The sequence below is a fragment of the Bufo bufo genome, chromosome 7 (genome assembly GCF_905171765.1).
Source record: "Bufo bufo chromosome 7, aBufBuf1.1, whole genome shotgun sequence".
In the NCBI taxonomy this organism is placed as follows: Eukaryota; Metazoa; Chordata; class Amphibia; order Anura; family Bufonidae; genus Bufo; species Bufo bufo.
In genome coordinates this window covers 146,182,033-146,198,437 of record NC_053395.1, presented here as the reverse complement: position 1 = coordinate 146,198,437, position 16,405 = coordinate 146,182,033, and positions in this window count along the sequence as shown.

The following is a 16,405-nucleotide window of genomic DNA, read 5'->3' as shown; positions in this document are numbered from 1 at the left end:
CATCAATATCAGATCAGTGGGGGTCTGATACCCGGCACCCCCGCCCACCAGCTGTAGGAGGAGACGGCGTGCGCAGTGTGCATGTGCCGTCTCCCTTCTCTCTTCCTGCTCTGACATAGACATAGCAGCAGGAGGAAGAGAGAAGGGAGACGGTGCATACACACTGCGCACGCCATCTCCTCATACAGCTGATCGGCGGGGGTGTCGGGTGTTGGACCCCCGCTGATCTGATATTGATAACCTATCCTGAGGATAGGTCATTAATATGAAAACAGCACATAACAAGAGGTACTGAGGGCACCGTCCTCCCACCTGGGAATTGAAGGAACGCAATCCTGGCCTAATCCGACCGTCCAAGAAATCGGGGTGCAGGGCTTGAACAGAATGAAATAGAGAACAAGATGCAAAGATAAGCCGCACTCACCATTCGTGTTCACGCTTCTTTATTGCAGGGCATGTTGCGGGGGCAGACTCACATGGAGTATCAATCCACAGCGACGGCCGTTTCGCGGTATGATCGCTTCCTCCGGCTGTTTGATCCACTCTGGGAATCAAGTGTGTGCTAGTTATAGCCTCATATGGGGGAGGGTCAACTGACCCATCACTCAAACACCCTTGAGGCTACACCCACTGCACACACCTGAAACACAGGTGCATTGATACATTAGTGCAAGTTTAAGTTTAAAAACAATACTGACACATGAGTGATGGGTCAGTTGACCCTCCCCCATATGAGGCTATAACTAGCACACACTTGATTCCCAGAGTGGATCAAACAGCCGGAGGAAGCGGTCATACCGCGAAACGGCCGTCGCTGTGGATTGATACTCCATGTGAGTCTGCCCCCGCAACATGCCCTGCAATAAAGAAGCGTGAACACGAATGGTGAGTGCGGCTTATCTTTGCATCTTGTTCTCTATTTCATTCTGTTCAAGCCCTGCACCCCGATTTCTTGGACGGTCGGATTAGGCCAGGATTGCGTTCCTTCAATTCCCAGGTGGGAGGACGGTGCCCTCAGTACCTCTTGTTATGTGCTGCTGTCTGCTTATTTCTCCTGAGAGAGCACGCCTGATTGTTTAGCACCTGTTTTGTTTTTGGAACCATGGCTGAAGACACGACTCCCAGTGTCACGACGGGCAGAGTGGGGGCAGACTCATATTTCTTGGAGTGCAACTCTAAGGACTTGCTTGAGTCCTGTAGTACAAGCAGGGCTGGGACAAGGTCCACCACCAACAGAGGCTGAGCTGCCCAAGTGTGCCCCCCCCCCCTTGCCTGCGCCCAGGGCCGGTGCAAGGTTTTTTACCAACACAAGCAAACTTACATTTTGGCGCCCCCTCCCACCCTCCCCCTTCAGCTCACCTGGGGGAAGGGGGGGTGCGCCAAAATGTAGGTTCGTCCCATAAGACGCACCTAGGTTTTAGAGGAGGATAATAGGAAACAATATTTTTCATTCCACCTCAGGTCAGACCAGCCATCAGACCCCAGCTCACAGGCACAGCCCCAATGCCTCAGATCAGACCCCCATGTCAGCCTTCAGCCCTCCATGTCATATTTCTCCCCATCCATGGCACAGACAGACTACAGACATTGTCTCCGGCCCATCATGTAACCCCATCTCACCCATGTCACATTTCTCCCCCTCCATTTGATTGCTCTGACACCTAAAGAATTTTTTTTTTTTTTTTAAAAACCTGTTTCTCCAGACGATCTTATGCTAAAAGTCATGGTAATAGAATCTCAAAGGTCTATAGAAGCAGGTACACTATTTTTACAAACCTTTGAGACTCTATTAACACTACTATCAACATCAGGTCATTTAGAGAAACAGCAGGTTTTTTTAATTATTTTTTTTTTAGGTGTTAAAACATAACTTTCATTTGATTGCTGTAACACCTAAAGGAAAAATCATTTTAAAAACCTGCTGTGTCTCTAGATGACCTTATGTTGATAGTAGTGTTAATAGAGCCTCAAAGGTCTGTAAAAATAGGGTAACTGCTTCTATAGACCTTTCAGACTCTATTAACACTGCTATCGACATAAGGTCATCTTGAGAAACAGCAGGTTTTTAATTTGTTTTCCTTTAGGTGTTCAAGAAATCAAATAAGTTATGTTTTAACACCTAAAGGGAAAAAATAATTTTAAAAACTTGCTCTTTCTCTAGGTGACCTTATATTTATAGTAGTGTTAATAGAGTCTCAAGGGTCTATAAAAGCAGTTACCCTATTTTTACAGACCTTTGAGACTCTATTAACACAACTATCAGCATAAGGTCACCTTCTAGAGAAACAGCAGGCTTTAAAAAAAAATCCCTTTAGGTGTTAGGGTAGATTGCAATCAAATGGACGTTATGTGTTAAGATTAGGGTCAGAAGCAGACAAGCAGGGCTTTCTTTAGCCTCTTGGCTATTAGTTTTTACATTCATAAAGCTCCACATTGAGCTTCCAGCAGCAGACAGATGCCAGGGCACTTCTGTGGTCACCTCACCTGGGCACATGGTCTTTGCTCAGCAGAGTCCTGCCATACATGCTGGGTAGATGCTAGAATGGATTTGTTAGAAGGAGGTCTGTGACGTCACTGGTCACATGCTCCTTCATGGTCACATGATCCACTGTGAGAACGCCTGCCTCCTGCTGTGTTCAGCTCCAGGGAGAAGGGGGTGTGAAAGGATGGACCAATGGCAGGGCAGCTAGCTGATACTGGCCAATCAGAAGCCTCCTGCTCCTATCTACAAGCGCAGCTTAGAGTGAACACTGGCAGGGGAGGGCGCCCGGCAGCAAGTAAGTGATAAAAAAAAAAAAAAGAGGTTTGTTTTTCCGCCCACCCCAGGCTGCACCCTGAGGCTGGAGCCTCCCCAGCCTCTGTGTCGGCCCGGCCCTGGGTACAAGGACATTAGAATACAAAGTTACACAACTCGCTGATAAAGAAGTGCGGCTCTTTTGGACCATTAACTCACTTAGGTCCTATAATGAAAGTGGACGGGTCCCACGTGGACTCCGTACCTATAAAGAGCTGGCACAATTTGAAGACGATACACTGTTTGTGAATGAATGGAAGGAGCTACATAAGGACTTCTCAATGAAAATTTTCCAAGCGGTTATGAATAGAAACGAAATGGAATATGATACAGTCAATATGGAGTTAAAAAGAGCAAAAAAAGAATTAAAATCGCGTATATCAGAGGTCCAATTTGTTGCTTTTGAGAAACGCCTTAACAGGAAACTTGTGGTAACACAGACTGAGATCAAAGAAAAAAAGAAGGATAAATTCCTACGAGACAAAGCTGACTATGATACGGGGCGTATCTTCGATTGGAATAGGAAGAGGTTCAAGAAACGCCGCCCATTCCGGAGACCCAAAAGCGACTATTGGACAACGGAGTCGGAATCTAGTGCGTCTGATGACTCAACTAATCTATCCACCAAACCCCGCAGTAATATCCCTTTAGGAGGAGAACCCGGAGAGGGGGGCGGGGAAGAAGAAAGCGTGCGCAGGTCGGCACGCAGGAAAAAACAGGTCTCATGGAGGAGTTAACAGAAGGGGACAGTGTCATTTCTTCTAACCTTGTCATTAACATCAGTGGTGTCGAGTTGCCCTCGGACTGCACCTCGGTCCTCAATTTGGGACTGGGGTTCAGTCCGACGGAACAATTCGACAGGACCACATTTGAAATTGATCTATTTAAAAATGTACGTAAGCTGTATTTAAAGAAGCATTTTAATAAGGCCTCGATCTCCCAGTATATTACAAGGGAAGGAGACAAACCTGTGGATATTCATCCTCTGGGTTACAATATCTCTGAACCCTTTAATGCACAAGAAGTAGCCTGTCTGGAATTTATGGCAGACACGGATCTAAGCCCGGACTCTGCACCACCCACCCCACATAGCAGTTTCAGAGGAGGTATTCCATCCTCTTTTTGCCCCCCTATGCCCGCCGGCTCGATAATTGATGTATTTTATAAGAGGATTCTGAGAGATACAAAGGCCTTAATATATCCAAAAGGGAAGGAGAATTTGAATAAGAGGCAACTCAATGCCATACAATGGCTGCGTAACTCAGACCTCATTATCAAGCCGGCGGACAAGGGGGGTAACGTTGTTGTTATGTCACGTGATTTTTATGCCACTGAGGCGGAAAGACAGTTGAATGATGGTTTGACATACAAGAAATTACTCTCTGATCCCATTCCCGAAATTAGGTCCAAATTGGTGGACCTGTTGCAGAGGTACATTGAGGCAGGTGTCCTCCATGGATCTACCATTGACAAATTGGTTCCTTCCTTTCCGAATAGACCCTCTTGGTATTTTCTCCCTAAGGTGCACAAGTCACTGACCCATCCCCCTGGACGTCCTATTGTGGCGGGGGTTGGGTCAGTGACTGAACCCTTATCGAGGTACCTAGATTGGTTACTGCGTCCTGTTTTATTCAGGTTTCCCACGTATCTCGGTGACACCAACGACTTCCTCCTGGCCCTTGATGGCTTCCAGTGGCAGGAGGGTTGGAGTTTGGTGTCCCTGGATGTGGTTAATCTTTACACCCGAATCCCACAACGTGGAGGTGTAAACGCAGTTCTTGAACTTATTGAACATTTGGGAAGGGACTGTCAGTTCAGTGAATTTGTAGAAGAATCACTTTTGTTCATTTTGGAAAACAATACGTTTCTCTTCAATGACGAGTGGTATAGGCAAATCTTTGGAACGGCCATGGGGACACCTGTCTCATGTACCTTTGCAAATATATTCCTGGGCAGATTTGAAGATAGGTATATATTCTCAACGTCTAACCCCACAAATACCCTGCTGCACCATGAGAGCTATCATCCACGTAGCGTAACCAAATCAGTCCCTTATGGACAGTTTTTAAGACTTAGACGTATTAACAGTCAGGATACAATATTCCTGAGACAGGCGGATGAACTGAGGAACAGATTGATCCAGCGCGGATATCCACCAGAGCAGTTAGATACAGCCCTAGAGAGGGCTAAAACCCACACACAGCAATCACTAATGAAACGCAGGAAAATAAAAAGTGGGATGGACAGTGGTGCAGAGAAGGACAGATTTGTGTTCGTGTTCAAGCATAGTCCTATGGCAGACTATATTAAGAAAACAATATTAAATAACTGGGAAATCCTAAAGGCAGAGGATGATTTGGGTGAATTCACAGTTTAAAAACCCATATTAGCCTTTAAACGATGTCGCACGTTTAGGGACATTCTGGTGCGTAGCCGTTACAGCGAGCAAAAACCACGCGATTGGTTGTCACTCGGTAAGCCGGTTGGCAACCATCGCTGTGGTGACTGCTCCCTGTGCGGATACATGTTTAGAGGCCACCATTTTTTCTTTGGAGGTCTGGAACACTGTGTGCATCAATTTATCAATTGCAGAACGACGCACGTAGTCTATGTGTTAATTTGTGTATGTGGATCCTTCTATATAGGAAAAACCAAGAGATCCTTAATGGAGAGGGTACGAGAACATCGTAACTCAATCAAAACAGGCAAGGGACGTACTCGCCTAATTGAGCATGTACGGTGCCAACATGGGGGAGATGCAAATGTCTTGCGATTTGCGGGCCTAGGAACATGTCCCCCCACCAGTTCAGGGAGGTGATAGACACCGCACCCTGCTCCAGAAGGAAGCTCGGTATATTATTAAAACGGACGCCACAGGTTGTTTAGGCTTAAACGAACGCAATGATTTGGCAGCATTCATTGAATAGGACGCTATATAAATATGATTCTCCTATGTATACACCTTAGATTATCTTTAGTCACTGTACATATATTTATACGTTTTTGTATTTATATATCATTGCATTAACTTTTGCATCCCTTTAATTTATATTTATGTACCCTTCCATGTGTGTAGATACTATTCGCAGACTATGTGTCACTTTTTGTAACTATTGTTTCATTTGTGTCAGTATTGTTTTTAAACTTAAACTTGCACTAATGTATCAATGCACCTGTGTTTCAGGTGTGTGCAGTGGGTGTAGCCTCAAGGGTGTTTGAGTGATGGGTCAGTTGACCCTCCCCCATATGAGGCTATAACTAGCACACACTTGATTCCCAAAGTGGATCAAACAGCCGGAGGAAGCGGTCATACCGCGAAACGGCCGTCGCTGTGGATTGATACTCCATGTGAGTCTGCCCCCGCAACATGCTCTGCAATAAAGAAGCGTGAACACGAATGGTAAGTGCGGCTTATCTTTGCATCTTGTTCTCCATTAATATGAAAAGCTTGGAGAACCCCCTCGTGATGAGACCTCTAGGGGGGACATACCGGTAATTAACCTATACAAATATATAAATGGGCCGTACAAAAAATATGGTGAAAAGATGTTCCATGTAAAATCACCTCAGAAGACAAGGGGGCACTGCCTCCGACTGGAGAAGAAAAAGTTCAGTCTCCAGAAGCGTCAAAGCTTCTTTACTGTAAGAATCTGTGGAATAGACACCTCAGGACGTGGTCACAGCAGGCAGGGCCGGATTAACGTAGGGGCTGATGGAGCTGCAGCTCCAGGCCCCTACCATAAAATAGGCCCATCTGCCAGACAAAAGGCCGTCGGGAGGGTTAAAGTCCTCTGTTGTACACAGCGCAGCGTCACATAGAGCACAGACAATGCAGAGACGCTCACCTCACGCTGGCAGCAGGGAGCCTGAGGGCGGGACTCGGGAGGAGTGTAATATGATCCTAGAGTGGAAGCTGCTTCTGCCAGCCCCTCCCCTCCCCGCCCACCAACCAATCAGAGCTGAGGCAAGGCAAGCACTAGCAGCTCTGAGTCGTCTGAGTAGTACAGGGAGTCTTCACAGGTCCTGTAAGGGAACTGCACAGTGTAAAGTGTAGTTCCCAGGTTAGAACAGTGCATCTGCCAGGACCTGTGATGACATCATCTTCAACATCACAGGTCCTGCAGAATCTAGCAAAGGAACTGCACCAAAAATGGTGTAGTTCCTAGGTTTGAAAGGTACATCTGACAGGACCTGTGATGACATCATCACAGGTCCTTCAACCCCTAACAGCAAGTATTAGAAGTTCACAATCAGCTCTGCATTGATCCACATACAGACTGGAATAGAGTGGTAAGAGGAGGTCCTCCACTTTTCATCATTTACCCCCCCTCCATGCCCTGTTTTTACTCATTGCTCACTCATGTATAATACTTCAGACAGGTACAGTGACCACAACCTCATGTACTTCACACACACAGTGACTATAATGCATAACTGACCACATATTTCTATAAACACTGCATCTACAGTATTATACCTTGTATGCCTCACATCTATATATATATATATATATATATATATATATATACACACCCACACTGCATATATTAAACAGTATTATAGATGCAATATGTACAGATATATAATATATATTGCAGTGTACTGATATGTGAGGTACAAGGTATAATATATGCAGTGTGTATAGATATATTGTATATACAGCAGTGTACTGATATGTTAGGTACGAGGTATAATAGATGGTGTGTACAGGTATATTGTATATACAGTATTGGATTGATATGTGAGGTACGAGCTGTAATTTATACCTCATATATCAGTACACTGCTGTATATACTATATACCTGAACACACTGCATATATTATACCACGTTCCTCACATATCAGTACACTGCTGTATACACTATACATCTGTACACACTGTATCTATTATGCCTCTTTTGTGTGCCAGGCCTGTTTTGTAATCCCAATCCGGCCCTGATGGCATAAGGCCTCTTTCACACTTGCGTTGTCCGGATCCGGCGTGTACTCCACTTGCCGGAATTACACGCCGGATCCGGAAAAACGCAAGTGTACTGAAAGCATTTGAAGACGGAACCGTCTTCCAAATGCGTTCAGTGTTACTATGGCACCCAGGACGCTATTAAAGTCCTGGTTGCCATAGTAGTAGTGGGGAGCGGGGGAGCAGCATACTTACCGTCCGTGCGGCTCCCCGGGCGCTCCAGAGTGACGTCAGAGCGCCCCATGCGCATGGATGACATGATCCATGTGATCACATGATCCATGCGCTTGGGGCGCCCTGACGTCACTCTGGAGCGCCCGGGGAGCCGCACGGACGGTAAGTATGCTGCTCCCCCGCTCCCCGCTACACTTTACCATGGCTGCCAGGACTTTAGCGTCCCGGCAGCCATGGTAACCACTCTGAAAAAGCTAAATGTCGGCTCCGGCAATGCGCCGAAACGACGTTTAGCTTAAGGCCGGATCCGGATCAATGCCTTTCAATGGGCATTAATTCCGGATCCGGCCTTGCGGCAAGTGTTCCGGATTTTTGGCCGGAGCAAAAAGCGCAGCATGCTGCGGTATTTTCTCCGGCCAAAAAACGTTCCGTTCCGGAACTGAAGACATCCTGATGCATCCTGAACGGATTTCTCTCCATTCAGAATGCATTAGGATAATCCTGATCAGGATTCTTCCGGCATAGAGCCCCGACGACGGAACTCTATGCCGGAAGACAAGAACGCAAGTGTGAAAGAGCCCTAAATTATAAAACAGCAGCGAACATAGTTTATGGAACAAAGAGAGAGGCCTGGAATGGGTAGTGGGAGGGGCTATAAAAGGGGAATGGGGGCCCAATTTAGATTCTTGCTATGGGGCCCAGTGATTTCTATGTACGCCTTTGACAGGAGCAGAGAGATAAGAGAAGTGACAAATGACACAGAGTTTAGATTACAGGTTGAATTAACCCTTTAGGATCAAATTGGCTTCTCAGGAGATAAATATGTTAAAGGCATCTCATTCAGTAGCTATATAACTAAGGGTGGGTTCACATCTCCTTTATGGATTCCGTTAAGTGGGGACTGTGGGGACTATTTTATTATCAGCCAGTGACTGTGTTACTGTAATACTGTTATCAATTCAACACATAGTTTTCCCTGTGCGTGCATTCACATTTCACTTCACTTGGTTGGTTGTACTACTGTCAGTGTCAGACTGTTGTCACTGTGGGTAACAATGCACAACAGACAACAATGCACACCACAGTGACAGCTCCTGACTCCTGTCCGGCATCAGCCTCAGCCTCCCTTCACTATCACTATAATCAATCACTCTTCCTGATCCTGACTCACTCATTAGAGAGCTGAAGAGCCGACTGAGTCAGCAGCAGCAAGTGAATAGAATAGATAGCATATGCGCATCGGCACCTAGAGTCTTCGGTTCACTTGTGAGTCAGCTCAGCAGTCAGTGACTCAGCAAGTGAACCGAAGATCCGATTCATGAATCGGTTCATTTGAATGAGCTGATTCAAATGAACCGATTCATCTGAAAGATCCGAACTTCCTATCACTACTGAGGTCATATCCGGCGGGCCGCGGCATTACAGGAACAGCACCAGCTGCTCTGACGTCCTGCCGCCGGATATACGTCACAGGATATCCGGCGGCAGGACGTCAGAGCAGCTTGTGCGGTTCCTGTAATGCCGGCCCGCCGGATATGACCTCAGTGCGCCCGCGGTTATCCCTCCTTCACGCTGCGCTGTGTACAACCTGCTCAGCAGTTTCGACCAGCACACGGCCCACAGCGCTCAGCCACACCAGCCCGTGAGACAGCAGGAGCTTCTGGAGCAGGGCAGGTATCAGATAAACTCATCCAGTTGGAAGGGAGGGCAATCATAGTGCTGTTATGATTTATGGACACAGCTCTCAGCATGCTTAGCCAGCCCTCTATATGGCTGTTTCTGAGCCTGTGACTCTCAAGAAGCACAGCCAGATAGAAGGCTGGCTAAGCATGCTGAGAGCTGTGTCCATAAATCATAACAGCACTATGAAAATTACTGACTGGCTAAGCATGCTGAGAGCTCAGTCTAAATAACATAACATATTAAAGAAATTACTGTTTCTAGCTTCTAGTCCACAGCAGCTAGAAACAGTAATTTCTTTAAAGGGATTCTGTCACCAGGTTTGACCCCTGTCAGCTAAAAATATGCTGATGTTCAGGGCGTCTTCACGATTCCTAATGTGGGCTTATAAATGTCATCTGTGGGCTTATTTAGCTAAAAAACAGCTATTACTAACCTGTCAGTCAAACAAAGAAGGTGCCCAAGGGGATGTTAATAGATGCAAGGTGCCGGCCGCACCCACCGCCGTTCGTGCCCAGCGCCGCCTTTCCTGACTTCTGCACCGCCTCCTAATCCTCTGTGCCGCCTCTAGCTCTCCCTCCATCCCCCCTCCTTCTGCTGTAAGATCTCGCGCTTGCGCACAGGGCTCTGCCTGATTCCCCCTGTGCAGACTTCTCCATTTGGCTTCTTACAGCGAAGTGCGCATGCGCCGGCACTTCGCTCAACCCCTGTATGCGCGAGATCTTACAGCAGGAGGAGGGGGGAGGGAGGGAGAGCGAGAGGCGGCGCAGAAGTCCGGAAAGGCGGCGCTGGGCACGAACGGCGGCGGGTGTGGCCGATACCTTGCATTCATTAACATCCCCTTGGGCACCTTATTTGTTTGACTGACAGGTTAGTAAAAGCAGTTTTTTAGCTAAATAAGCCCACAGATGACATTTATAAGCCCACATTAGGAATCGTGAAGACGCCCTGAACATCAGCATATTTTTAGCTGACAGGGGTGAAACCTGGTGACAGAATTCCTTTAATGTGTTATGTTATTTAGACACAGCTCTCAGCATGCTTAGCCAGCCTTCTATCTGACTGGCTAAGCATGCTGAGTGCTGTGTCCATAAATCATAACACAGCTCTATGAAAATTACTGTTTCTAGCTGCTGTTGTCCACAGTCCACAGCAGCTAGAAAACAGTAATCTTCATGTTAAATGATCACTATAGTGTCAGGAAAACAAAGCGGTTTTCCTGACACTATAGTGCCCTGAGGGTGCCCCCACCCTCAGGGTCCCCCTCCCGTGGTCCCCCTCCATGTTGCCAAGATAGACGCCAAATGAAGGGGTAGTTGCAGGAACAAAATACTTTAATGGTATCGATAAAATATATATGTAATTAAGACACTGAGTGCAGTTCCATAAAAAGGCCCAGCAAAATCCTCAGCACCAGGCCCATGATGCTCTTAATCCGGCCCTGACAGCAGGAACAGTAGACAGTTTTAAATAAAGTGTAGATTAATTATTTTCATTAAAATGCTTATGAAAGTGTGTAGAAATCTGAGTCTCACTTCCTTCTGGGATTTGCATCCCCACCTATCCCTTGGTTGAACTGGATGGACATATGTCTTTTTTTTTTGCCTTATACAAACTATGCTACTATGTTCCTATTTAACCTGAGTGTGTACGACCATCTCAGTGAGGTAGGGCAACTAAGGCTACTTTCACACTAGCGTTTTTTTGTGGATCCGTCATGGAGCTGCAAAAACGCTTCCATTACAATAATACAACCATCTGCATCCATCAGGAACGGATCCGGATGTATTATGTCTTATATAGCCAAGATGGATCCGTCATGAATACCATTGAAAGTCAATGGGGGACAGATCCGTTTTCTATTGTGTCAGAGAAAACGGATCCGTCCCTATTAACTTACATTGTGTGTCAGGACGGATGCGTCTTGCTCCGCACCACATCGCGGACAGAAAAATGCTGCTTGCAGAGTTATTCTGTCCTCTATGGGGACGCAACCAAACGGTACGGAATGCATTCTGGTGCATTCCGTTTCGTTCAGTTCAGTTTTGTCCCCATTGACAATGAATGGGGACAAAATTGAAGCGTTTTCCTCCGCTATTGAGATCCTATAACGGATCTCAATAGCAGAATTGAAAAAACGCTAGTGTGAAAGTAGCCTAATAAGGAAAAGAACAAACAGATTTACAGATATAGTAATAAGGTAATGGGTGAGCACTCTGGCACTTGGACGTAAATGTAAAATTTTATTAAATCAATTGGTTAGTACATGTACAAATTGTAAAATAAGTTAAAATAGATTAAAATATCAAGGTGCTGTTACCAACGGAGAAACAATGTAATAAAATCTAGCTCTTCAGATATACAAAGTCCAAACAATGTCCAAACAATGCAAGCTATCAGAATAGTTATTATTGGACGCGAAAATCCACTGGTTAGAGTATCAGATTTTTGATATGGACGTAGATTCCTGTCCCATATATATCAATCCGCGTCAGGAGCAGGTGAATATCCAAAATATAGTTATAGTGGTAGTTGTCTCTTTCTCAGAGTTTGCAGAGTATGAATCTCTGATATAGTCGCAACCTTGGTAGCCGTAGATGGTATTTATAACCTCATGGGTAGCTCAATATATTAGGAAGGAATATCTCTTACCTTCCTTCTTATCCAAACGAGGGTTGAGCGGTGCGGGTTGATACCAGCGTCACGCTCCCTGCTTCTCTTGCCGGCTATCCCGAACTATCGCGGGAGTTGGGGCGGGACTTGGTTTGTTCGTACCTGTTACTCTTCCGGCATGGAACAAAGCGAGATACCTCTTTGGTCTGTGATTTCTTGTTCCAGTAGTGTTTGCTTTATCTTGCAACTCCAGTATTCGTAGCGTGGCCACGCTAATAGTCACGGAGGTGCTTTTTACAGGTGTCCGATCCGGTTCAGACGCGTTTCGGGAATTGACCTTCCCTTCATCAGTGGTATCGTGACACCTGTATGCCTCAGCCTTTTATATCCAAGATAGCACCCAAAGTATGGAAAACTGGATTTCTATTTTGAAATGCGATTTTTTGCCAGCGTTTTTTTCTGCATGCGTTTTCCATGCGATTTTTTAGACACATATGCGTTTTTTGTGCTGCATATTGCTTATGTTCTTGTAAACTTGGGGTATAAGTGGATTTGTTATACGTGATTGGTTTATGGAGATATATCATTTTATAGTTTCTCACTAATGAATAAATACATTCTCTGATATCTACAGTCAGGACCATAAATATTGGGACATCGACACAATTCTAACATTTTTGGCTCTATACACCACCACAATGGATTTGAAATGAAACAAACAAGATGTGCTCTAACTGCAGACTGTCAGCTTTAATTTGAGGGTATTTACATCCAGATCAGGTGAACGATGTAGGAATTACAACAGTTTGCATATGTGCCTCCCACTTGTTAAGGGACCAAAAGTAATGGGACAGAATAATAATCATAAATCAAACTTTCAATTTTTAATACTTGGTTGCAAATCCTTTGCAGTCAACTAGAGCCTGAAGTCTGGAATGGATAGACATCACCAGACGCTGGGTTTCATCCCTGGTGATGCTCTGCCAGGCCTCTACTGCAACTGTCTTCAGTTCCTGCTTGTTCTTGGGTCATTTTCCCTTCAGTTTTGTCTTCAGCAAGTGAAATGCATGCTCAATCGGATTCAGGCCAGGTGATTGACTTGGCCATTGCATAACATTCCACTTCTTTCCCTTAAAAAACTCAGTGGTTGCTTTTGCAGTATGCTTTGGGTCATTGTCCATCTGCACTGTGAAGTGCCGTCCAATGAGTTCTGAAGCATTTGGCTGAATATGAGCAGATAATATTGCCGAAACACTTCAGAATTCATCCTGCTGCTTTTGTCAGCAGTCACATCATCAATAAATACAAGAGAACCAGTTCCATTGGCAGCCATACATGCCCACGCCATGACACTACCACCACCATGCTTCACTGATGAGGTGGTATGCTTAGGATCATGAGCAGTTCCTTTCCTTCTCCATACTCTTCTCTTCCCATCACTCTGGTACAAGTTGATCTTGGTCTTATCTGTCCATAGGATGTTGTTCCAGAACTGTGAAGGATTTTTTAGATGTTGTTTGGCAAACTCTAATCTGGCCTTCCTGTTTTTGAGGCTCACCAATGGTTTACATCTTGTGGTGAACCCTCTGTATTCACTCTGGTAAAGTCTTCTTTTGATTGTTGACTTTGACACACATACACCTACCTCCTAGAGAGTGTTCATGATCTGGCCAACTGTTGTGAAGGGTGTTTTCTTCACCAGGGAAAGAATTCTTCGGCCATCCACCCCAGTTGTTTTCCGTGGTCTTCCGGGTCTTTTGGTGTTGCTCAGCAGACCGGTGCATTCCTTATTTTTAAGAATGTTCCAAGCAGTTGTTTTGGCCACGCCTAATGCTTTTGCTATCTCTCTGATGGGTTTGTTTTGTTTTTTCAGCCTAATGATGGCTTGCTTCACTGATAGTGACAGCTCTTTGGATCTCATCTTGAGAGTTGACAGCAACAGATTCCAAATGCAAATAGCACACTTGAAATTAACTCTAGACCTTTTATCTGCTCATTGTAATTAGGATAATGAGGGGATAACACACACCTGGCCATGGAACAGCTGAGAAGCCAGTTGTCCCATTACTTTTGGTCCCTTAACAAGTGGGAGGCACATATGCAAACTGTTGTAATTCCTACACCGTTCACCTGATTTGGATGTAAATACCCTCAAATTAAAGCTAACAGTCTGCAGTTAGAGCACATCTTGTTTGTTTCATTTCAAATCCATTGTGGTGGTGTATAGAGCCAAAAATGTTAGAATTGTGTCAGTGTCCCAATATTTATGGACCTGACTGTATGTATGGATAGAATTTGGCACCTCTTATTCTAGCCATCACAGATTATACTGAATCATCTCGGACATATACATAATTGGTTAAGGTATATAATGTGAATATAAAATATATAATAAATATATAAATATAAATATAAAAATTTTAAATATATAAAACATTCAAATAATTAATATATCTTGTCGCAGCATACATTTTATGAGAATCTTGCATGGACCCCAGAGATATGGTCGATCTTCATATTATATTATGATCCAATCTTTCTTATCCCATTATAACCAATTCCACTATATCTATGGCTAATCTGCTGTCAGATGGATGTATAGTGGATGTGTAGTTGATCGACATATAGATTGGATGCTAGAGGGCTGGGGGCCCCAGTCCGAGTCCACGACGCAGTGTCGATAACCGACCAAACTGCGGCGTGTGAGTCGGATCTGGGGCACCCAGCCTACAAGAACCCAAAGATTTCAAGTTCAGCATTTAGACCCGCTGGTAGCATTGATCCGAACTCATAAATGCGTCTTGATTCTATCCTGGACATCTGTTTGATATAATTCCCTCCACGCCAGTGTATATCCACCTTCTCCAGTGCCATGAAAACCAGATTGGACGGATCCTTGTTATGAACATCTCTGTAGTGTTTTGAAAGGCAATGTTTATCATATCCCTTACGTATATTTGAGATATGTTCCGCCAGTCTGGTTTTCAAAGGTCATTTAGTACGTCCTATATACTGTCTTTTACAAGGACACTGGATCAGGTAGATAACTCAGGCGGTATTACAAGTCAGACATTCTTTCATCTCCCATTTATATATATTTTGAGTTGAGGAAATTGTTGATATTTTCCTTGGTGTTGGGGTGATCTTACATGCCATACATCTACCGCATTTAAAGAAGCCTTTCAGTTTCATCCAGGTGCCCATGATTGTATTATCTTGTTTTATTGGTTTCTTAATCGATGGGGCTATTTGGAGTCCCAGATTAGGGGCTTTGGTAAATGTTAAAGATGGCCTAGTCGGCATTAGATGACCAATCACCCGATTACTCAAAATATGGTGCCAATGAGTTTTTATAATTTTCTGCACTCTCTTATGATTATTATTAAATGGGAGTATCATTCTGGTATTAATTATACCGCTTTCTTGTCTATCTTTACTTGCTGGTTGTTTGTCTTGGAACCAAATTTGTCTATCTTTGCTTCTTTTTTTTTCTAGCGCTTCGTCCAGGATTTTTTCTGGATATTTCCTGTCTAAAAATTGATTCTTCATTTTTATAGCTTCTGTCTCAAAATCACCCTCTTGTGTACAGTTTCTTCTAATTCTGCCAAACTGGCCAAAAGGGATATTAATCAGCCAGTTTGGCAGATGACAGCTGGAAAACTGGATGAAACAGTTTTTAGATGTAGGTTTGGTAAATGTGCTACATATATATTAATTTCCTTCTTTCCTGATTTTTAGGTCTAAAAATTCAGTTTCTTTTATGATCTTGGTGGTAAACCTTAAGTTCATTAGGTTATTATTTATATCATTCAGTAATAGTTCCAGTGTCTCTCTACTGCCCTTCCAGACAAAAATGATATCGTCTATGAATCTTTGCCATAGGGCCAGATCCGCCCCGAGTTTGGGTCTAATGATGTTTTCTTCCCATTCTGCCAAAAACAAATTTGCATAACTCGGGGCGAATCTGGTCCCCATGGCGGTTCCACATTTCTGTAGATAAAACTGGCCTTCAAAATAAAAATTGTTATGGGCTAAGATGTACCCAATACCATCTATAATAAACTCTATATGTTTCTCATTTATTGTTCCATCCCTGTTTATTTGTTCTCGTACAGCTGACATCCCTTGTTGGTGGTCAATTATCGTATATAGAGATTGTATATCGAGTGTCCCCATAATCCACT